This window comes from Vulpes vulpes, chromosome 11, assembly GCF_048418805.1.
Source record: "Vulpes vulpes isolate BD-2025 chromosome 11, VulVul3, whole genome shotgun sequence".
Lineage (NCBI taxonomy): Eukaryota > Metazoa > Chordata > Mammalia > Carnivora > Canidae > Vulpes > Vulpes vulpes.
In genome coordinates, this window is record NC_132790.1 from 31,455,105 (window position 1) to 31,479,866 (window position 24,762).

The 24,762-nt window shown below is 36.2% G+C and overlaps 1 protein-coding gene and 1 pseudogene across 2 annotated transcripts in view; one reads left to right on the top strand and one right to left on the bottom strand.

The window, feature by feature from the left end:
• TENM4 (teneurin transmembrane protein 4) overlaps positions 1-24,762 on the bottom strand; it is a 2,793,707-nt gene that overhangs the window by 1,644,291 nt on the left and 1,124,654 nt on the right. The window lies entirely within an intron of this gene.
• Positions 3,436-22,947, top strand: LOC112928719 (centriole and centriolar satellite protein OFD1 pseudogene; annotated as a pseudogene).

Below are 24,762 nucleotides of genomic sequence, written 5' to 3' on the forward strand. Positions count from 1 at the left end.
GTTCATTCAGTCACTTTCTTATTTATGATTTACTCACCAACAAATTCTTATTAGAATACCTCTGATGTACCAGGCATGGCTGTTAGGCAATGGGGTATATACAAGTGAACAAAAACAGAGAGAACCCCTGTCTTCATGCTTCTTCATTCAAGCGGAGGATAAACACAATGAATGGATCAACAAATCAATAAACAAGAGAGATATTCACAGCGATGACTGCTGTGAAGGAAACACACTGGTGGGTTGGACAGAAGCTCTCTAACATGGCAGGCTTCAGATAGAATAATCAGGGACAACTTCTTTAAGTACATCCCTGATGAGATGAGATCTGAAGGATGGGGACTAGATTACTAGCTGGAGGAGCATTTCTGATATTGGGACACCAAGGGCAGAGGTCTGAGTAGGAAGGGCTGAGAGCATCAGACACAGAAGTAAGGCTGGCTCAAGAGAGCACATAGATTAAAGTGTATAGTTCAAACTGGCTTCTGTCTCCTCACTCTAGAGCACTGTGGAAGCCTTCTACCTTAACTCTGTTCTCTTCTCACCCCTATGATCCTTTCTTCACAGCAGCCAAAGTCAATCACTTGATATTACCCTCCTGCTTTCAGCCCTCCATGGTTTCTGTTCACATTTAGAACTCAAAGTGCTTGCCATGGCCTATAGGGCAATGTTTATTAACCCCATGACTTGTTTTCTGATCTCATTTCTGCACTTTTCCACAGCCACACCATCTTTCTTACTGTTCCTCACATATTCCCAAATACTCCTGCTTCATTCATGAACATTGCACTTCCAAATATTCACCTGGCCAGCTCTTATGATCCAGGTCCCAGTCAAGTCATCTTCTCAAAGGCCTTTGATCACCTTCCCTTCTTACTTTCCACTCTATACTTTATCTTTTCTTTCTATAATATATAAAGATCCAGAATTTTATTATATTTATAATAATTGCATGTCTGTTGTTTGTCTCTCCATTATAATTCTAAACATAAGGAAGACAGATATTTTTTCCATTTTTATTTATCCCTCATGGTATTCAATATATATTGGAAACATTTATGATATGTCAGTAAAACCTGCTTCCATTCTGGTAGGCTATGTATCACATGCCATCAGAACACAGTGGGACCTCAAAGGAGAAAATGTCTTACTTACAGAGGTAATTGAGAAAGACTTCAGAGGAGAGGTGACATATAAGTCAGGTCTTAAAAAATGATATCATTCAAGAAGTTTGGCACGGCAGAGCGAAAAGGAAAGGGAAAAAGCAATTTGATGAGAGGCAACAATATGTAAAGGCACAAGATCAGTCACTACAGGGAAGGGTGAGATGCTCAGAGAACACAGGGAATACAGAGTTCATGAAAAGCATGAGAGTCAAGAGAAAAAGCCATTTGGGGACAGGTAATGTTATGTTTAGACACCTTAGTGAAAAAGTTATGCTTCAAGCTTTGGGGACCAGGAGATTAGTTACAGGGCCTACCATTCATAATATAATTTCTCACTAAGAAAATGATGAAAAAAACTACCGGTTAGGAAAGCTAATGGGGACTTGGTTTTCTTTTTCAGAGATTCATGTCATTGACCATGTATTTGCTTATGCTAATTGTAAACTGGAATCCTCATTTCTGTCATCATACAGTATTTCTAGAGCTCATCTTGTCAGAGAAATTGCAGACTTAGTTCAGAGTTTTGGTTGTTCTCTGGTATCTTTATCAGATACCAAGCCATTTTCATAAATTCTCCATCCAGGAGGAAGAGCCATGTATAATATCTCCCTTACTTTGTTCATCTTCAATAGTGCACACACATGCTGCTCTGCTCTCTCACTGTCCCATGGCAACACAGTGGGGCAAATGAATAATGGGGATATGTAAAGTCTGTCTACTTTTTTGGAGAGCATAACTAAAATATTGTACTCTCTTCCATTATTTCTATTTTTTGTATGTGTTTATTTGACTGCCAAGGAAGGGAAAAGCAGAAGTGAGACCCACAGCTGGTACTTTGATATCTAATCAGCCTTCACAACTCTGCCCACCCCAAACCTACATATGTTCTAGAAAGATGTAGATGAGATACTGGAAAATTTCTTAAACTAAAATAATAATAATAAAGGGAAAACACACACAAAAAATAAAGCTCTGGCAGATGTTAGGCTTGGGGACTGAAGTTTACAGCTCTTTTAAAAACAAATTTAGCACTAGCTTAGCAAGAGTAAAGATAGAATAACATTGCATTTATGTAGTACATTAGCATTTTTTCTAAGATCATGTACATCTGCCTGGGGCAATATGGCATAGCAGTTAATAACATGCTTATTGGAATAAGCCAACCATAGATGGATTTGAGGTTTGGTTTCACCACTTACTAGCTGTGTGACCTTGAACAAATTATAGAAATTTTCTCAATGCCCATTTCCTCATCTATAAAATGAATAATGGTAACACTTCATAAAATTGTTCTAAGGGTTAAATAAGATCATGTGTCTCATACACATCATGAGTCAATGTGTCATCAACCACATCTTTTCTCTGTTTTCTCCAGGCCTCTCATTGAAACATCTGCCTGGTGTCATAGCAATAATGGATCCTAGGTCTATGTTACTGTAACCACCACCCACAACAACCCACTTCCAGGCTACCCATTATCTCATAGGGCAATCATTATGGCAAAAGTAAAAGAATGTATAAAAATCATTTATTCTCTCTCTTCCACTTTCTTAATGTCTTCTTGAGTAGGAAGGCTCAGGAGCTTCACTTGAGAGCTAGATGTAACTTCTGTCTAGAAGTCTCTTCAACCCAAGACAATGAACAGAAACCTAAATTGTGAGATGACTCCAAGTGACTTAAGGATCTAAGGGGAAAAAAAGGAAAGTGAGTTTCTTTTGGTTTCTTTCGGTCCACACCAGCAGAAAGAATTAATCAAGGATGACAGATGGATTTGGCAGGAAGAAGCCCTTTGCTTTGCATCTCTAGAGCCCAATAACTGAGAGCTGTACAAATGAATAACAGAGCTGAGAACCCACCTGTACCAGATACTTTAAGTACCAGATACTTATATGTTCCCAGCCACATGGTTGTTCCACCCATGTTTGATTATATCATTTATCCAACCAATAAACATGTATTGAATAACTGCTATGTGTTAGTCCTAAGAATAAAGAAATCTAAAAACTCATTATCTACCCCCAACATAGTCTTTATGAAAGAAACAGACATAAAATATATTTTTACAATGGGGTAATGTGGCATTATGGGAACACACAGAGAAACAAGGAGGGACAACTCGAGAGGAAGGGAACTTACTATCTTACTAAGGTAGAACTCATCTGCCACATTTAGATTTTCAGCTTCATGACTGATATAGAGAGACTGTTCCTTGTTTATACTGAGGCTGTTTTGACCCTGCGACATTGTTGGAAGTATGAGATAAGTGAAAATGATGGAACCTATTGGGCCAGAAAGGTGGGAGGAAGGGACACTGAAACATCTACCCCTCTTCTCTCATGGAAACATCTCTACCCAGTTGGCAGTTATCCTGTCATCTCTAACCAACCATGTAAAGGTGGAAGTTAAAGGTAATTAGAATGCAATAACTTTCCTCCTTGCTCTTTTAAATCTAAATTGAATGCTCATGAGGGGGCCCGTTCTGAAGCAGCTAATAAAAGAGCCATGGTTTTAATTCATACTGCATTCACTACCACATGGCATCGCCGTGTGTCTCTCTGTGTTGACTGAGCTTTTTTTTTTTTTTTTTTTTATTGAAAAAGCATCAAACTGTGCCTCTGGTGTATGGGGTATGTGTGAGCATATATGTACGAGGTGTGACAGAAAAGACTATCAGTAATGAAGAGAATTCTTATTACTGTCACTCATTCGAGGAGATTCTTTTATTAACATTAACATCAGTTGCATGCCTTCTATGTGCCAGGCGCACAGAAACTGAATATACAGGGATTGGTAGATACTGAATATACAGAAAGAAGAAGACAAAAAAAAAAAAGATATAGTTGCTGGTCCTTAGAAAGTATTAGTTAAGGACTGTGATATCAAACTATAAACAGATAGCTTTAAGGTAAGCACGGGCTACTGAGAGAAAGACCTGGAAGTGAGGCAGAACCATTCTTCTTTTACAAATGAAGAAAATAAAGTCAGAAGAAAGAAGTTACTTGACTTACTTGACTTATATTTCCCCTGTTAGATGGCAATGCAAGAATTCAAGTCCAGTTCCACTTGACTCTAAATCTCTCTTTCCACATCTTATACTGCCTAGATATAAAGCAACCAGTCTAACTCTGAGTCATAAGACTTTTATATCATAGTACTGAAGCAAATATATCAAGTTTTAATTTTTTTAAATTTTTAAAAATATTTTATTTATTTATTCATGAGAAGTAGAGACATAAGCAGAGGGAGAAGCAGGCACCATGCAGGAAGCTTGATGTGGGACTCAATCCTGAAACCCTGGGATCACACCTTGGGCGGAAGCCAGATGCTCAACTGCTGAGCCACCCAGGCATCCCTAAGTTTTTAGACTAAATAAAAATGTAATGATTCTTTGCTTCAACAGTAAAGGACATTTCATGTTTTTGCTGCACAGAATCTTCTTAATCCTTGAAATGGCTGAGTGGATTTAGTAGGTCTTTTTCATAAAATCAAATGTTTTAGATCTCCCAAGTTTTATCTATCTATCATCTATCTATCTATTTATTTATTGTTTTGCCTTTTTTTTTTAAATTTATGATAGTCACACAGAGAGAGAGAGAGAGGCAGAGACACAGGCAGAGGGAGAAGCAGGCTCCATGCACCGGGAGCCCGACGTGGGACTCGATCCCGGGTCTCCAGGATCGCGCCCTGGGCCAAAGGCAGGCGCCAAACCGCTGCGCCACCCAGGGATCCCTGTTTTGCCTTTTTTGACAACCTAGGGTAACTTAAAATTAAGGAATGTATACTATGCCCAATGAACCATAATAGTAGTGTATATGGCAGATCAAGCCTGGCTTTGTCAAAGAGAGGAGCTTTACTTTGAAATGTATTTCAAGGAATCAAACTTTGGTAACATATTCTAGGAAGTGTTGATCTAGATCACTGTTTTTTGTTATATATATATATATATATATATATATATATATATATATATATAGAGAGAGAGAGAGAGAGAGAGAGAGAGAGAGATAAGCTTTTAAATATATATATATATATATATATATATATTTAAAAGCTTATTAACAAAAAGTCAATCTCTGATTCAATAGTTCTCACTATTTTTGGATATATTTTCTTCCTTTTATTCCTTAGACCATTTAATTTTTAGCTCATCAGATTTCTCCTCTTCTCTATCTCTTCATTGTAAAAGTCAATCATAGCATCATGGTTTCTCAGAGAAATCAGTTTCTCTGGAATTCAGTAATCATTCTAGAGCTGTTGACTTCCTCAGAGAGTCAAGCATCCTTGTTACTTTTTTACTTACTGCTATTTTGTCATTTATTAGCTTCTACTGTGCTAACTGCATGTATCTGTCTTTTACACTACACTGTAAGCTTTCTGAGAACAAGGTCTGTACATCCTGTGTACACTGTATATGTCCTTTATATACTGAATTGAATGGATGAATAAATTATTAAATAATTTGATAAGTAAATTAAATCTCTCAAAATTTATTTACAGTGTGAATTTTCCCCTTAATCCATCTATTGATCTCTGGTTTATCAAGATGACCTTTACATGTCACTCCTTGAAACTTTCTTTCAGTCCCTACAAAGTCAGCTAGCCCTTTTCTATGTTCTGTGCTTTCTTTGCATTTTCTAAAAATCATGTTTCTACTATATTCTAATTTTTTATTAATGTGTTACCCACATAGATTATGAACTATATCTATATAGTAGATCCTCTATAAAGCCAAGCTCAAAACCCCTGATACTAAAGACCTCCCTGACTTTAGCATATCTTTGGAAGGAATGTAGGGATTCTAGAGTATTAACAGAGATCCTTCTGTTCATGTTATCTCTGCCACTTTCCAGCATTTCTGACAAGAATCACACAGCAGTCTTGAAGGACCACACCCACACATTCTTACTACCCCGGTCAAGGGTCCCCATCTCCAGACACCCTGGCTCCTAGGAAATCTCATCAAGTGCCCAGGTGCCAAATGTGTCTCCCTGTAATAGTGGCTCTTGCATTATGTCCCCAGTCACAGTCCCTTCTGCAAATTCCACTCATATCCACCAGTCAAGTTGACATTTGCATCAGAATGCAAATAGGCATATAAGACTTAACCAATAGTAAATGTCATCAGAGTAAAAATGGCTCCTCATTTTTTAAGTGACAGTTGAAAATGCAGACTTCACTATTCCCATGTCAATATCAGATAAATAATGCACTTTCATAAAGTCAGGTTCAGGAAAAAGCAAAAGGTTGTTGTAGGTCTATGGCAAACTGGAGAGCATATACCTCATTTAAATGGGGAAATCACTAGTTAACTTCAGCTCATTATTGCCATGTAAGAACATGGGCCATTAATGCCATATCTTCTTCTTTCCAAGAGATGCTAACAAAAAATCTTGTTTTAAAATACTGAGAACAGATGAGAGAAAGGGAGAGGTAGTTGAGAAGGAGAGAAAGAGAATGGAGAAAGAATAGGAAGAAAAGAAAAGGGAAAACATATCTATGGATCTGTAGGTTCTAGATAAAACTGCTCTGTGATTCCAGGCCTATAGGACAATTTACTTCAACATAATAAACTTAAATAAACACTTCTTTTTTCAAAAAAATATTTATTTACTTATTTGAGAGAGAAAGAGTTTGCATGCATGAGTGAAAGCATGGGGTGGGGACAGAGCAGAGGAAGAGGTAGAGAGAGAGAGAATCTCAAGGAGATGCCCCATTGATTGCAGAGCCGGATATAGAGCTTCATCACAGGAGCCTGAGATCATGACCTGAACCAAAATAAGGGTCAGATGCTCAACTGACTGAGTCACACAGACGCCCCTACATAAACATTTCTAATTATGTGTATTTGATAGTGGTTTTCCTTTTCTAAAAAGAAAAAGGTTTAGTCATAGTAAACATAAAGTTGGTTATATTTCTGTTTTAGATCCAGCTACCATTTATTGAGTTGATATATGTCATGCAACATGCTAAACTTTTATTAATATACTAATATTCAAAAATTTTATCAAAATAATAGATGTACATAGCTAAAAGTCAAACTGTCTACAAGCAATGCTCTAAACCCCCTTCCTCACATGTAATGTTTTGCAGAGGCAAACATACTTTAATGTTACTACCTTATCTCTAAGTTATGTTATATTGTTATTTATTGATTTTTAGTTCTGGTATTACCTATCTATGAAGATATGGTTCTTACACTTAAAAATAACATGCAGAATTCTCATTGCCCCCATCCATTCAACATAGTTTTATCCGAAGTATTGTTAGTTCAATATTCAGTATTTTTATATTTATTTGAGTATGTGAAACTGGTTCACTGCCTAGCCATATAGTATACTATAATTACTTTTTCTATGTTATCATACACTATGTTTTGTTTAAAGTTAATAGGATATATATTTACTTAGTTTTCTAGGCACTTTATAATTAAATTTCAAGTTCTCTTCCAGTTGTCCATATCTTTTCTCAATATATTCAAATACATCAGAATTCTCTCAGTTTTAGTGTACTGAGGACATCTCTCCAAGGCATTTTCACCTTCTTCACACACTCATTGCTATCTTTAGTGGATAGCTGTCATTTGGGACTCTCTCATCATTTTCATACCATTATCCCCAAATCCCTTCTCTTTTTCAACTTCTCTTTACTCCTTCTTCCTTCTCCCTTCCATTCCCTTAAATTAGATCATGCAGTTCCAGAATCTCATTTCTTCTCTTTCTTGGGTTACTCTTTGTTTTGGTGGAACATCTCCTCCAGGAGCTAAATGTTTGAGTCCTACCATGTATGCATATAAAATATTCTTATTTTACCCATAAAATTGATATATTTGACTATATATAGAATTCTAGATTAGTAATAACTTTCTTTTCCTAGCTCCAGTGTTGCTATTGATAAATTCATGCAAAATTATTTGGATTTCTAAACTTTCATATATTATGCACTTTTCCCCATTGTCTGGAATATTTTGGGATTTTCTTCTTCCCAGTGTTCTGAAATATTATAGTAGTGTACTTTCACATAGGTCAAATTTGTCCATTATGCTGGTTCATGAACAGGGACATTGATCAAAAAATCATGTCCTTCAATTCTAGGACATTATCTCTTAAGTGATTTGCTCTCTTTCTGATTATGTTTCTGGACATTTTAATTTGGTTTTGGACTTCCTAGATGAATCTTATCTTTTGTCTCCTCTGTATTTTGTTCTACTCTGCAATATTTCCTTACCTGTATCTTCCAGTTCTCCTTCTCATGGTTTTAATTTCTGAAGCCTCTTTTTTTAATTCCTAATTTTTATTCTTCATTAGTACTTTACATAATTTTTTGCTATGAAGGAAATGTTCTACATTATATGCTTCTAAATACAGTACCCATTGGAACAGGATGTTTATTTTATTTAATTTTACTTAATTTGAACTTAAATAGGCATTTGTGGCTAAGACTACATGTTACATAGAACAGCCTATTTGGGGTTTTATATTCATAAGAAATATTAAGGACAGATTCTTTTGATCTTTCTATTTTCCTGCATAGTCTCTGTTCCTCCAGTTGCTTATTTCTCTTTGTTTTGGTCCTTTTTTTTTTAAGATTTTATTTATTTATTCATGAGAGACGCAGAAAGAGAGAGAGAGAGAGAGGCAGAGACACACACAGGCAGAGGAAGAAGCAGGCTCCATGCAGGGAGCCCTACGTGGGACTCCATCCCAGGTCTCCAGAATCAGGCTCTGGGCTGAAGGCGGCGCTAAACCACTGAGCCACCTGGGCTGCCCTGGTCTGGTTTTCATATGAAAACTTGTGTGCATGCGCGCATGCGTGCGTGTGTAAGTGTGTGTGTGTGTAAGTGTGTTTAGTGACTTAACATCAGTATCTTAAATGCTTCTCTTGATCTAAAACGTTTCATCGGGGTAGGTGGGGGGCAGGGTGGAATTCCAAGATCCAGAATGGAAGTCTAAACTAGCTATCCGGATTATGATAGTCAAGTAGGGGAGGAAGGCTGGATTTCAACTCTATTTTGTTATGCAAATTTTTACTTCTATTCATTATTTTCGTTCAGTATCATATCCCGAAGCAAAGACACAATTTTACTTGGTCTAAAGAAATAATCTAATCTTCTGTTTTGATGGGAAGCAAAAGAAAGGAATCCTGTTGTTTAGTCACATAGTCTAGATGATGGAATAGGAGGATCTAGCCTCTTCTTAAAGAGGCTTTCAACCAATTTTATCCTCCCCCACTTGCTCCTACTCCTGTTTCCAGAAGTCCCTCGTGCTGCATATTCTTGAGTGATTTAAAGATCTCTGGCACAAACACAGTTGCTTTCCAATTGTCCCAGTAAATGGCTTAGAATTCAGTTTTCTCATGTCAGCTAAATCAATTCCTACTCATCTTCTGTTTTCCAGCTTCCTTTTCTTTTTTCTTTCTACTCTTCTGTTCTCTTTATCCTGGTAAATTTCTGCTTCTTTGTACTTTTACTATTTAACCTTTTACTATTGTTTCAGGTGGCTTTCAGAAGGGAGAGAGATGAATTTTTTCCCCAATATTCCATTTTTAACTAGGACACTCTAAACTCTTTGAATACCTTCTGTAAGTCATTTCTCCCAATCCATTGTAGATTGCTATCATAATCCCAATTAAACTGATGAAGCTGAGGCTCAAAAATATGAGCAATTTGACTAAAACCTTATGGATCAAACTCTCATTCATCTGCATCACGGTTTCTGTTCACTCATCTGGCAAGAAGGTCACACAATAGAGTAACAATGCCAGATAGTCTCTGCTACTGACATGGCAATATGGCATATGTGTGTGTGGTGTCTTTTTTTTTTTTTTTTAATACGGTGTTCAAAATGCTGCCAAAAGGAACAATGTGATCACTAGACTCTGAAGGTGACTCCACTAGGATGGGCAGGCTTTGCTGCATTCTCCCAGACACACATGGGCTCTTCCTCCATAATCTATAGGCACATAACATTGAGCCAAGAGGGTTCTTCCTTTTTGTTACTATTATTTGTTTGATTCTGTTAGTCAGGCCTGTGATTTTGTTCTCTTACCCCATTTTGCTGACAGTCTTGTGGGAGTATGTGAAAACACTGTGAGTGACATGTTTATTTATGTACCTAATCTGGGACGACACTGTGACAAGCAGCAGGGATGTATTTTTTCAAGCAGACTTTCTGCGTCGCTTGTCAGCTCCTTATTATGAGGTGGTTGAGTTTACTGCATTTTTAGTTATATTTGAACGCCTAATAATTCCACAGCACATTAACTATAATTTGTGAATTATATCTATCTTCTAAGAATGCATCACTTTATATCTCTTAGTAAAACAATTCATGTGAATCTACCTACATCAGAAGGCTTCTGAGATTTTATTACCAGGCAGATGATTATACTTATCATCATTTGGCTTTTTAAAGCTCCTCTGGAAATATCTTACCATATCTATTGTCTCCTTCTATCTCAACACTTTGGCCCTCTGGGATAGCCCTTGTGACTTCTTCTCAAAATCATGGCAGTCTAGCTGTCACCTCAAATTCTGTATGTCTCAAACTAACCTCATTATCTACACCTCTCATGACCCTCTGCTCAAACCTCTTTCTTTTGGGATCTCCCTCTTTCAGTTAATGGAAGCTCCACCCTTCCTATTGTCTTGAACAGAAATATTTGTGTCATCTTCAGATCCACCTCTTCAACATCTTCCCCCTATGAATCATTGTCAAATCCTGTCACTTCTACCTGGAAATGTATTTCATGCCTGCTTTGGACTCAGCCATGGCACAGGGCCTTACCTTTTCTGTTCTGAATTACTGCTACATTCTTCCTCTGGCCTTTTTGTCCCTAGCTTGAATTTTGCCATGTTACTGACATAAAAAGCAGTTCATTGCAGAAAAGTTGGGAAACACAAACCAAAAAAGTAAAAAGTAAAAGTAAGCATTGCCCAAATATCTATTACTAGAGATAATCACTGCTTGGTACATATCCTTTCAGATAAAGATAAACATAAATGTCAATATAACTATGCATGCAATACCTGTGATATAGATATGTATTATATAATGTTATGTTATTATAAACTATACCTTTAAATGACTAAATCTGAATTACTGAATGATGTTCATAGAACTCATATATTTTGCCGCTCTCTTGCTTAAAAATCTTCAATGGTGTCTTGCTAACAAGAATGCATTCCAGAACTCAGCAAGTAATTAGGCCCTGCAGAATTGGCCTGACTTACTTCTCTGACCTCATTTTCTACTACATTTACTTAATCCCATGGGTCTATTTGCTGTTCATTTAAAACAGCAAAAGCCACCCACTTTGGAGCCTCAGCATCTTTGCTGGATTTGAGTCCTACTCCCTGACTTGTCTGTATGGCCCCTGACATTGCCACCTATCAAAATTCTCCTTGGGCTAGATGTAGCCACTCTAACTCCACTTGTTTTGAAAAAGTTTCACTGATTTGGCCTATCAGAATGGCTGAACTTCCTTTAGAGTTTTCATAGATCTTTTGAGCAGGTACATATTACATATATATTTCCTTGTGGGATAAACTGGAAGCCTTTGAACCATAAAGGCTTGATTCTATATCCTACTAGTTGTGCTATCCTGAAGGACTTAATCTCTCTAGGCCATAGAAAAGGGCCAACTAGTGCCATTATATAGATAGGGAAATGAAGGTGAGAGAAGTAAATGTTTTGCCCAGGGCAGCCTGGGTGGCTCAGAGGTTTAGCACCGCCGTCTTCCCAGGGCATGATCCTGGAATCCTGGGATCGAGTCCCACGTCGGGCTCCCTACATGGGGCCTGCTTCTCCCTCTGCCTGTGTCTCTGCCTCTCTCTGTGTGTCTATCATGAATAAATAAATAAAATCTTAAAAAAAAATAAATGTTTTGCCCAGTGTCACACAACTGATTAGAGTTGGAACTGGCAATCATTATCTCTTTGATAATCAAAGCCTATGACTGGTATGTTGTGCCAATTCTATAGTTTCTCTCTCTTAAAGGAAACTGGTATAGGTGCACTCCCTAGAGCTGTTCAGGGATTTCACTTCATACTATAACACCTCATTTAGTGAGCATGAAGAGTGCTATATTAACACACTGAATTAGTTTCTTGGGCTGCCCTAACAAGTTAGCATAAACTAAATGGCTTAAAGCAATAGAAATCTGTTATTTCACATTTTGGGAAGCTAGAAGTCCAAAGTGAAGATTTTGTCGAGACCATGCTTTTCTGAAGGCTCTAGGTAAGGATCTTTCCTTATCTCTTCCTAGTTTCTAATGTTTGTCAGAAATCCTTGGCATTCTTTGGCTTGTTTTTCAATATATGCCTGCTGTCACAAGATCTTTTACATGAGTCATGCCTTTACATGGCCTTCTTATAAGGACACCAGTTACTGGCTTTAGGACACTTAATAGAGTATGGCCTCACCTTAACTTAGTTATATCTTAAAAAAGAAAACAACCTATTTTCAAATATAATATTCATAGGTACTGAGGTTTAGGATTTGAATGTATCTTTCTTGTGATGGTAGATATTGTTTAAAGGTATTTACCTATATCCCTTCATATAAATTTGTACTTTCATTATTGATTCATTTGACAAGATCAAGTTTCCAGGCAATGGGTAGACCTCTATAACACTTCTACTAGGTAAGAGAACAAATACTAGTATGTCATTACTGTTGTCAATTAATAGGAATGGGCAGTAGATAGGTTTGTTTGTTTCTTTTCTATTTTCTTATAGAGAAATTTACTGGCTAAACCTGACATTATGCAAAAGATTACAATGATAGAAACAGAAAGTTAAGGAAGGCAGATGAAAAGGAAAAGAATAGTAGACAATATTCAATTTATCAAGGCCAACATACTGAAATTTTAATTTTATTCTATAATTTATATAATATACCAGTGATATATATATATATATATATAATATATATATATATTAGAAATATATATATATATATATATTTAAGTTTTCCTATAGTGTCGTCTCCCTACATAATTTGTTGTTGTGTTTTTTTAAAGAAAAGTAACTGCTTATTACTGCTGGTTTTCAAATTACCATAAGTCGTTTGTCCAGTATTTTTACCTTGTATCTGATAACCTGGGTTTAAAATATTCACAATAAATGAAAATTTATAAACACATGCACTAAATTTGTTTTCATAATAGCACGCACATACCTACAGCAATTTTAATAATTCTTTCAGATGCAGGTGTTCATGTTGGTGGCTGACTGCATTTACTACCTAATTCCACCCATTTCAGATCAGCATCTTGGCCTTGCTTCCTTCTCTATTAAAGCAGTTGCCCTAGAAAACTGACTAGCTCTCACCCCCCATAGTGGTACCTGTGTTTCCATGCCTCTCTGCCTTTGCTCAATCTTTGCTACACTCTCTTTTCTGGCCAGAGAAATTTACATATTTCTAGAACAGAGAGACAATGATATTTCTCCCATGAAGACTCTCAAGAGAATTTACCACTCCATTTTTAAAATTTTATTAGATGTTTCTATTTACACACGGATTGAATACTTATTTTACTCTGTCTTAATTACAAAGAATTCATGACAGGGTTTGTAAATCTCTATAGCGCCTAGGATAGAGTTCAGCACATGCCTATTTGCTCCTCACTTTTACCCAAGAGAAAGTTCTGATTTTGTTGACCAATAAAAAGACAAATTCACTCAGGGTTAGGAGTGTTGGTCGAGTGGTCAGTTAAAGGCTTGTCATGTTCTAGGCACAGTGCAATATACTGGGGCTATAAAAAGATGAGTAAGAAAATGTTCTGATCTCAGGAAGATCACAGTCATATATCGGATTGGTCAAGTAACTGACATAACAGAATAATAAGAGCTTAAATGCTGCACATATAGTGTCCTACACATATAGTATCCTACAGTAATCACATAAGAAGCACACATGGGAGTATCTACATCAGTCTAAGGCAAGAACACTACAAGAAAATCTTGAACAATAACAGACAGGGAACCAGGACAAGGGAGGAAAAGTAGATGGGCATTCCAACTATAGGAAAGAGAGTGAATCACAGAGAAGCATGATAGATAACAGAGTGCTCGAAAAACTGTAAGCCCACTGCAGAAGAGACTTGGTGACTTGATTCCTCCCCCCCCAAATAGCAAAGTAGTACAGAAATCATTCCATATTCAGATTCTTATTTACCTATAGGATGTGCATATGTTTAAATATGTGTGTGCAGGAAAGCAGGTGATGTGCTTCCCTGTGATTCTACAGAGTAAAAATACACAGGAGAGTGAGGACAAAATGTCCATTATGGGTTTTTTTTTTTCACCACAAGAACAGTCTAACAAGAAGATTTCCACCAGGCATCTGCCACCTCTAGTCAATTTTTTGGAATGGTTACAAAAATGCATATCCAAGTCATAAAGATTTAACGAAATATTCTCCTGCCATTTATAGTAATGCTACCAAATGACAAGTTCAAATTACTTGTTGTGATTACTCTTCATCTGGGCAAAACACATGTTGTAAAGTATGCACAAGATCCAATTACATCGATTGCAATGACACAGAATAACAACACCAGAAAAAAGGTAATCACACACAATACACACATACTGTTTAGAATTTTCCCAAATGCATTTTTTTCTTTTTTCTTTCTTTCTTTTTTTGTATTACAATCTGCTCATCATTTGGACTCACAACTAACTCTTTGCTCTGCTTTGCTTTTTCATAATGTGCAAAGTAACAGCTGACTGGTCAAAATGGTCAATAAAATAAACATTCTATTTCTAAACTATATCCCTCTCCTTGCCATTATGCCTACATATTTGGTCACTAAATAGACTTTTTTGCCGATGTGTCCTCAAAATCACTAAGTGCAATTTAGAATTCATTACCTGCCCCGATCATCCCAATACTTCCAACTCAAAACTAGCACATTCAACAGTGTTCTCAATCTCAATTTACTGCATTACTACTTAAACTAGAAACTTCTGAGTCTCTCTCCTACCTACATCTTGTAGGACACCAAATATTGTTAATGGTATTTGATAGATATACCTTATGTTTATTGTCTTTTTCCAGTCTCCATTTTTACTGCCTTAATTCAGGTCCTCATCATATTTTATCAGGACATTGCAAAATGAAATATATGTTTAAGTGAAGTCATCATTCCATTTATGTACTTGCTTTCTTCTTTGGTGGCATTATTATCAACATCATGCGGGAGCTAATGATTGTGTTAGATGTTGTCCCTTTTCCTTCCTTTATCTATAAACAAATATGGTAATATGGTAACTTCCTAAATATTCCTGATATCTGCTCATGTCTTTCAATCTCATTTCTGCTGCTCTAGTTCATATTTTAAATATTTGTCACATGAAATATTGCAAATGAATTGATCTTTCACTCACAAAGTCTCCCCTAATCTTCCTAAAATTAGAAAGTTCTTTTTGTTTGTTTGTTTTTCCCCACAATGAATCTAAACAGATAAGAACTGTGGACTTTCAAAAATCCAAGAAAATACAATCTAGGAGATATGAGCTGGGATTCAGCATCAATATTTTTCACAACTTAAGCAGAGGATGGTGGCCTTGCTAAGGCAGGAAGCAACAACTGCAGGTTGGGGCAGCTGGAATTTGTAAGAGATAGAGAGACACAAAGTCGTACTAAAAATAAGGATAGGAGGTCCTTTACTCTTTGGCTAAATACCAAGTTACACATGTGTATAGTGAGATTTTTCAAGGCCAGGAGGAGAACAGCTACTAGGAAGCTGCAAGGTAAGTAGAAATCCCTCTGACAGTACAATATTGAAAGATACAGACACTTTGAGCAGTCCAGATGAGTAACTCTCCTGAATAACCCAGGTATTGAATTTAGGACTCCTCAAAAAAACAAAAAGCAAAAAAACAAACAAACAAACAAAAAAAAAACACTTTTTAGAAAAAGAGTTACATTGGTCTTATAATAAGGACTATGGTAGAATCATCTTCACAAAACTTAAAATCAGATTTTTTAATGAATCAAGCTGATTTTCCAGTAAATTATGTCAGAATAAAAATCAACAGTTTCCAAAGAAAAACAAACAAAATTTAAAATCTTTTCAATATAATACCCACAATGGTCAAATACAATAACAAATTATTTGACACATGAAAAAGCAGAAAAATATAATATTTAAAATTTAAATTATTTAAATATTAAAAAGAGCAAACATAAATATATCCAGAGATGTTAAAGTTAGCAGAAAAAGACTTTAAAGCAATGAATAGAAAATATGAACAGAAATGGAAACTATCAGAAAAGAGAAAAATTATAAAAGTAAAGCACACAGCATCTGCAATGAAATATCCTCAGTAAGCATTTACCATTAGATTGGACACTTCAAAAGAAAATAGAAATAAGCTTGAAGACATGGCAATAGAAATTCTATAGACTAAAGCATAAAGAGTTAAAAGACTGGAGATGGGAAGGTGGAGGGTGGGGGAATACATCCTCATTCATCTGTTTGAAAATACCTAACAGCCAAAATTTCTGATGGGAGTACCAGAAGAGAATGAGAAGCAGGAAAATGTTAAAGGAATGATGAAAACAGCTCTTCTGGGGAAGATGGCAGAGTAGGAAGACCCTAGACTCACTCTGTCCCACAGTTACAACTAAATAGCACTCACATTAGTGTAAATAACCCAGAAAACCACCCAAAGATTGGCAGGATAGACTCCACAACTAAATGTAAAGAAGAGACCACTCTGAAGAGAAGAGGAAAGGCAGAGACACAGTTGGGAACTAAACAGACTTGTGGGACTGTCCGTGGGGAGGAAGGCACACCACTGGCACAAGGAGAGGAGAGAAAAAGACCCCCACAACTGGGAAAGATGAATTCTCATAACATTTGGCTTTGAAAACCATAGAGGCTGAATTTTGTGAGTTGTTACAACCAGCACGACTTAAAAGATGGGATTAAAAAAAAAAAAAGCAGCTCAGCTCTGGGTGAGCAGGTGGGCTAGAGGAAATTGAGTCCCTACCCTTGGAGATACAGCATAGAAGCCGAAGGTTCAAAGGCACCTGGGGCATATAGAAGGGTTATTTGGAAGAAATCATTGGGAAACTCCTTTAGGAAGAAAGGAAATGTCAGATACCATTTCCCTCTTCTGCCTCCGGCCAACATAAACACCTACCCATCTGCTGGACTTGCTGTTTAACTTGTCAGTACCCTACACTGTGCTTTACCAATCCACTTCTCTGAACAGCCTGCCTCAGTCCAGACACTGCAGTACCCCTCCTGCAGAGGACTGGTAGTACTCAAAGCTTGTTAGCACCACCACTGTACCCCATTGCTCCCTGTGCTATGCTTTTGCAAATCCACCCTCTCCAATACAGGGTGGTGCCACAGGTCTGGCAGTAAAGCCCCTACAGTGGCCAGCACCACTCAAGGTTACTTCTGCCTCAGAGAGAGGGAAAGATAACCATATATATCAGTCAGACAGGGGGACCAGTAGTGGGCTGGAGGCAGACAACTGGTCTAACTGCAGACTCTGCCCACCAATAAAAGCTTCTCAGGTGACAATATAAGGAATGTGCCTTACAGTTTGGTGCTATTACACCTCTGGCAAATGCCTGGTCTGAATCAAGTCAAGTCCAAGGAATCCTTAGATTGGCCTACTAATATCATAGGGACTCAATACTGCCCACAGTAGGCAAATAAAGCCATTGAAGACAACTAGACTGAAGGAAAAAGGAGCTCAGCCACAAAAGCACAGTGCACATCACATATAGAACACACTCCTGAGATGCCAGGATCTGGTGAAAGAGACACCACATAGCAGGGTACTACAAGATCTCTTTTAGATAAAGACACTACTTTCAGGTGCAGGAGACAGCTATCATTCCTAACACACAGAAACAGACATAGACAGTTTAGACAAAATCAGAAGGCAAAGGAATATGCCTGAAGTAAAAAATAGGACAAAACCACAGCAGGAGACCTAAGTAAAACAGATAGAAATAATATGCCTGATAGAAAATTTAAAGTGATGATCATAAAGATACTGGATCTGAGAAGGGTGCAAGATATCAGTGAAACTCTTAACGAAGAGTTAACATGAAAAAGAACCCATCAGAGATGAAAAATACAATAAATGAAATTAAAAATACATGAGATGGACTAAATAGAGGGTAGAGAAGCAGAGGAATGAATTAGTGACCTGGAAGACAAAGTAATAGAAAGTAATCAAGCTGAGCAGATGAGAGAAAGAAAGCTATGCAAAATGAGAATAGACCTAGGGAACTCAGTGACTTCATCAAGCATAATAACATTCATATTATAGGGCTCCCAGAAGGAGAAGAAAAATAAAAGGAGGCAGAAAACTTATTTGATAAAATAACTGCTAAAAATTCCTGAAGCTGGGGAAAGAAACATATATCCACATCCAGGAAACACAGAGATTCCCCCAAGGAAGTTCAAAACCAGACACATAGTAATTAAGATAGAAAAATGTAGTGATAAAGAGGGAATTTTTTTAAAGCAGCAAAAGAAAAGAAAGCAATTACATACAAGGGAAGCCTCATAAAGCTATCAGGGGATTTTTCAACAGAAACTATGCAGGCCAGAAGAGAGTGGCATGATAAATTCAAAGTGCAAAAGGAAAAAAAAAAAAAAGAAAAAGAAGAATCTGCAGCTAAGAATACTCTATCCAGCAAGGCTATTATTTAGAATAAAAAGGTAAAGTTTTTCCCAGACAAACAGAAGTTAAAGGAATTTAAGCCCTCTAAGACAGCCCTTCAAGAAATGTTAAAGGGCAGTTTGTGAGTGGAAAGGCAGTAAGTTTGAATAATGGAAGTAGGAAGCAAAAAAAGCAGTAACAATAATTATGTCTGTAAAAATAATGAAGGGACTCACAAAATAAAAGGATGAAAAATATGACACAATATGTCTAAAATGTGTGTGGGGGGGAAAGGAATAAAGAATGGGTTAAAACTTAAAATGGCCATCACCGTAATATAGATAGCTACATGAAGAAGCGTTATATATAAACTGAACAGTAACCAAGATAAAAACGAGTGATAGACACACAAAATATAAAGAGATAAGAATCTAAGTATATCACTAAAGAAAGTCAACTAATTATGAAAGAAGAGAACAAGAAAAGAAAGGAACAGAGGAAAACTATAAAAAACCACTATAAAACAGGTAAGAAATGGCCAATAAATACATACCTATCAATAATTATTCTGAATGTAAATGGACTAAATGCTCGAATCAGAAGACATAAGGTGATGGAATGGTTAGAAAAGACAAGACCCAGGATGCCTGGGTGGCTCAGTGGTTGAGTGTCTGCCTTTGGTTCAGGGTGTGATCCTGGAGTCCCGGGATGGAGTCTCACATTGGGCTCCCAGCGAGGAGCCTGCTTTTCCTTCTATCTATGTCTCTGCCTCTCTCTCTCTGTTTCTCATGCATAAATAAATAAAATATTTTTTTTTAAAGACAAGACCCATTTATATGCTGCCTCTATGAGGCTCAATTCAGACCTCAAGTAAAAAATAGGTCTGGTTGAAAGTAAAAGAATGGATAAGTTTTTATCATGCAAATGGATGTCAAAAGAAGGTTGGGGTGGCAGTATTAATATTGCACAAAATAGACTTTAAAACAAAAAAAAAAAAAACAGGCAAAAGAAGAGAAGAAGAAGGCAAAGGACACTGTATAATCACTAGGAAGAGGCAAAGAAGGACACTGTATAATCATTAAAGAAACAATGCAACAAGAAGATAAAGCAATTATAAATATTTATGCACCCAACATAAGAGTACCCAAGTACTTAAGGCAGTTAATACCTCACTTATATCAATGGATAGATCAAACAAACAGAAAATCCACAAGTAAACAGTAGCTTTCAATGACGCATTGGCCCAGATATATACAGAACATTCCATCTTAAAACAGCAGAATACACATTCCTTTCAAGTGCACATGGAACATTCTCTAGAATAGATCACACATTAAAGACTTGCAAAACAAGTCTTAACAAATTTAAAAAGATGAGTCTTTCCATGTATTTTTTCTGACTACAACACTATGAAATTAGAAATCAACCACAAGAAAAAATCTGGAAAGAACACAAATACACAGAGGTTAAATAACACACTAGTGAATAATGAATGAGTCAACTAAGAAACCAAAGAGGAAATCAAAAATACATGCAGACAAATGAAAATGAAAACACAATGGTCTAAAATCTTTGGGATGCAGCAAAAACAGTTCAAAAAGGGAAGTTTATAGCAACACAGGCCTACTTCAAGAAGGAAGAAAACATTCAAAAAGCAACCTAATTTTTTACCTAAAAGAGCTAACGTAAAATATGAACAAACAGAACCCAAAAGTAGTAGAAGAAAATAAATAATAAAGATTAGGAGAGAAATAACTTAAATAAAAACTAAAAAAAAAAAAAATGAAAACAAAAACAAGAGAACAGATCAATAAACCAAGATCTGGTTTTTGAAAAGATAAACAAAATTGATAAAACATTAGCAAGATTTATCAAAAGAGAGAGAACTTAAAAAAAAAAAAAAGAGAGAGAACTCAAACAAGCAAAATGGGAAATGAAAGAGGAGAAATAACAGACACCACAGAAATACAGATTATAAGAGAATATGAAAAATTATACGCCAACAAATTGAACAACCTAAGAAAAATGGAAGCATATCATCTTCCAAATTTGAATCAGGAAGAAATAGAAAATTTGAACAGATCTATAACCAGCAATAAAATTGAATTGATAATCAAAAAACTTACTACAAGCAAAAGTCCACTGGTAAATTCTACCAAACATTTAAAAAGTTAATATCTATTCTTCTCAAACTACTGCAAAAACTAGATGAAAAAAGACTTCCAAATTCATTCTAAGAGGACTCAATTAGCCTGGTACTAAAACCAGATAAACACACCAACAAAACAAAACAAAACAAAACAAAACAACTATAGGTTAATATCTCTGGTGGACATAGGTGTAAAAATCCTGAATCAAATAATTCATTAAAAAGTAATTTGCCATGATCAAGGGGGATTTATTCCCAGATGCAGGAGTGGTTGAATATTCACAAATCAATCAGTGTGATACATCACATCAATAAGAAAAAGGATAAAAATCATATGTTCATTTCAATAGATGTAGAAAAACCACATGAAAAAGTACAACAATATCCATTCATGATAAAAACCCTCAAGAAAGTAGTTTTAGAGGGAACACACCTTAACATAATAAAAGCCATATATGAAAAACCCACTATGAACACCAAACTCAATGGGGGAAAACTGAGAACTTTCCCTCTAATATCAGGAACAAGATGAGGATGTCCACTCTCATCACTTTTGTTCAAACTAGTACTAGAGGTTCTAGCCACAGCAATCAGACAAGAAAAAAGAATAAAAGACATCCAACTTGGTAAAGAAGAAGTAAAACTTTCATTATATGCAGATGACATGATAATATACATGGAAAACCCTAGACTCCACATGAAAATTACTAGAGCTGATAAATGGATTCAGTAAGGTCATAGCATATACAATCAATGTACAGAATCTGTTGCATTTTTATACACTAATAATGAAGCAGCAGAAAGATACATTAAGAAAGCGATCCCATTTACAATTGCACCAAAAATAATAAAATACCTAGGAATAAACTTAACTTAAAGGAAATAAATACCTAGGAATAAACTTAACTTAAAGAGGTGAAACCAAGGCGAGCTTGTCAAGCAAAAGCTGAAAGCTCATTTCTCAGGAAAAGATGTCTCTTGAAAGAATTCAAAAGCACCAAGATATTGAAACCAAAGAAATTTATGCTCAGAGGTAGCTTCTAATAAAAGAGAGAGATTTGCTAAGAGGCAGAGAAGCAGAGCTGAAGCAATGAATCGAAACTTTTGAATTGGCTCAGAGGCTACAAGAAGAGGAAAATTAAAGCATAACTGACACATTAGCAAGCAGGAGCTGAATGTAAAGAGAATTAGGAGAGCTATAACTAGAAGTTCAGGAATGAACTTCTCAAGTATCAACCTGAAGTGAAAGACTGCTCTATCACCAGAACTAACAGGCTGATTGAAGATGAAAGGAAGAATAAAGAAAAAGCTGCACATGTGCAAGAGAAGCTCACAGCTATTAATTCAAAAAAGGAAGAACCTAATCACTCTGTAAATGGTGTCAAAGAGCTTGAGCTTGAATTAGAGTCTGTCAAAGCCCAATCTTTGGCAATAACAAAGCAAAACCACCTGCTGAAAGACAAGGTAAAAGAGATGAGTGACTATTTGTTACTGAAAGAAGGGAAACTAGAGCTTCAGGCACAAAATTAATTACTTAAACAACTGCAAGAGACTAGAGATGAAAACATGTATCTCCTAAACCACAAAGCTCAGCTATCTCCTGAGCTAGTGTCTTTTTTTTTTTTCAGAAAGAACTGAAGAAAGCAGACAATGTTATTGCATTTGAGCATAAGCAGTTCAAAACCCAAAAACAGGCCATGCAAAAAGAACTGCAAAGTGAAATTGAACATTCTGACCACTGAAGGCCCAGATTCTTGATTACAATGACTCTGTGAAGAAGTAACCTATACAGGTTACCAGCCAGCCCTAGAGAATGAAGTGTACTGCAACCCAAAACAGTCTCTGAGCAATTATTCTGTCAGTGGACTACTGAGTGGCAAGATGGTGGTATCTTGTGATGGTGATATAAGTGGGGATTTCTTGAAAAATCCTCTCTCAAACAGGAAAGGCTGATGGTAGTTATACCAAGGATCACAAGCTATGAAAGAAATTGAAGATGACACAAACACATGAAGAGATATGCCATGCTCGTGGATGGGAAGCACAAATACTGTCAAAATGTCTATACTACTCAGAGCAATCTACAGATTTAATGCAATCCCTATCAAAATACCATCAGCATTTTTTCACAGAACTAGAACAAGAAATACTAAAGTAGAACCAAAGGAGACCCTGCATAGCCAAAACAATCTTGAAAGGGAAAAACAAAACCGTAGGTATCAGAATTCTAGATTTCAAGTCATATTACAAAGCTGTAGTAATCAAAACAGTATGGCACTGACATAAATATAGATACACAGTTCAATAGAACAAGACATAATGCCCAGAAACAAACCCACAATTATATGTTCAATTAATCTTTGACAAAAGAAGCAAGAATATGCAATGGAGAAAAGACAGTGTCTTCAACAAATGGTGTTGGGAAAACTGGACAGCCACATACAAAAGAATGAAATTAGGCCACTTTCTTACACCATACACAAAAATAAATTCAAAGTGGATTAAAGACCTAAATGTGAGATCTGAAACCATAAAAATCCTAGAAGAATGCACACACAGTAATTTGTCTTACATGGGCTTGTAGCAACATTTTTCTAGATGTGTCTTCTAAGGCAAGGGAAATAAAAGCAAAATTAAACTACTGGGAATTCATCAAAATAAAAAGCTTCTGCACAGCAAAAGAAAATCAAGAAAACTAAAAGGCAACCTACAAAATGAGAGAAGATATCTGCAAATGACATATCTGATAAAGTGTTAATATCTAAAATATATACATAACTGATACAACTCAACACCCAAAAAACAAGGAATCCAATTAAAAATAAGCAGAAGATATGAATAGACATTTTTTTTCCAAAGAAGACATGCAAATGGCCAAAATACACAGGAAAAGATGCTTAACATTGCTCGTCACAAGGGAAATGCATATCAAAAGTCCAATGATATATCACCTCACACTTGTCAGAATGACTAAAAATAAAAAACACAGGTAGAGATAACTTAGCAAGGATACAGAGAAAAAGGAACCCTTATGTATTGTTGGTGGGAATATAAACTGGTACAACCACTGTGGAAGACAGCATGGAGGTCTCCCAGAAAATTAAAAGGAGAATTACTCTATGATCCAGCAATCACACTACTGGGTATTTATCCAAAGAGTACAAAAACACTAATTCAAAAGGGTATATGCACCCCATGTTTATTTTTTATTTTGGTATTATTTACAATAGCTAAGATACAGAAGCAGCCAAAGTGTCCACTGATAGATGAATGGATAAAGAAGTGGTGTGTGTGTGTGTGTGTGTGTGTGTGTGTGTGTGTTGGTATATTACTTAGCCATAAAAAAATGAAATCTTGCCACTTGCAACAACATAGATGGAGCTAGAGAGTATAATGCTGGGTGAAATAAGTATAGTCAGAGAAAGACAAATACCATATAATTTCACTCATATGTGAGAGACATGCCAAGAATTAGACTCTTAACTATAGAGAACAGATTGATGGTTACCACAGGGGAAATATGTGGGGAAATGGGTATTAAAGAGTACAGTTGTAGTGACAAGCACTGAGCAATGCATAGAATTTTTGAATCACTATATTCTTCCCCTGAAACTACTACAACACTGTATATTAGCTATACTGGAATAAAATAAAAATGGAATAATATGAAATGAAATAAAAATAAAGTGTAATTCAAAAAAACCCTATTTTCACCACATCTGATGAAAAATATTAATAGATCTAATAAGCTCAACAAACCTCTGTGCAGGAAAAATAAAAGAAAATCACATCCAGGCATATCAGAGTCA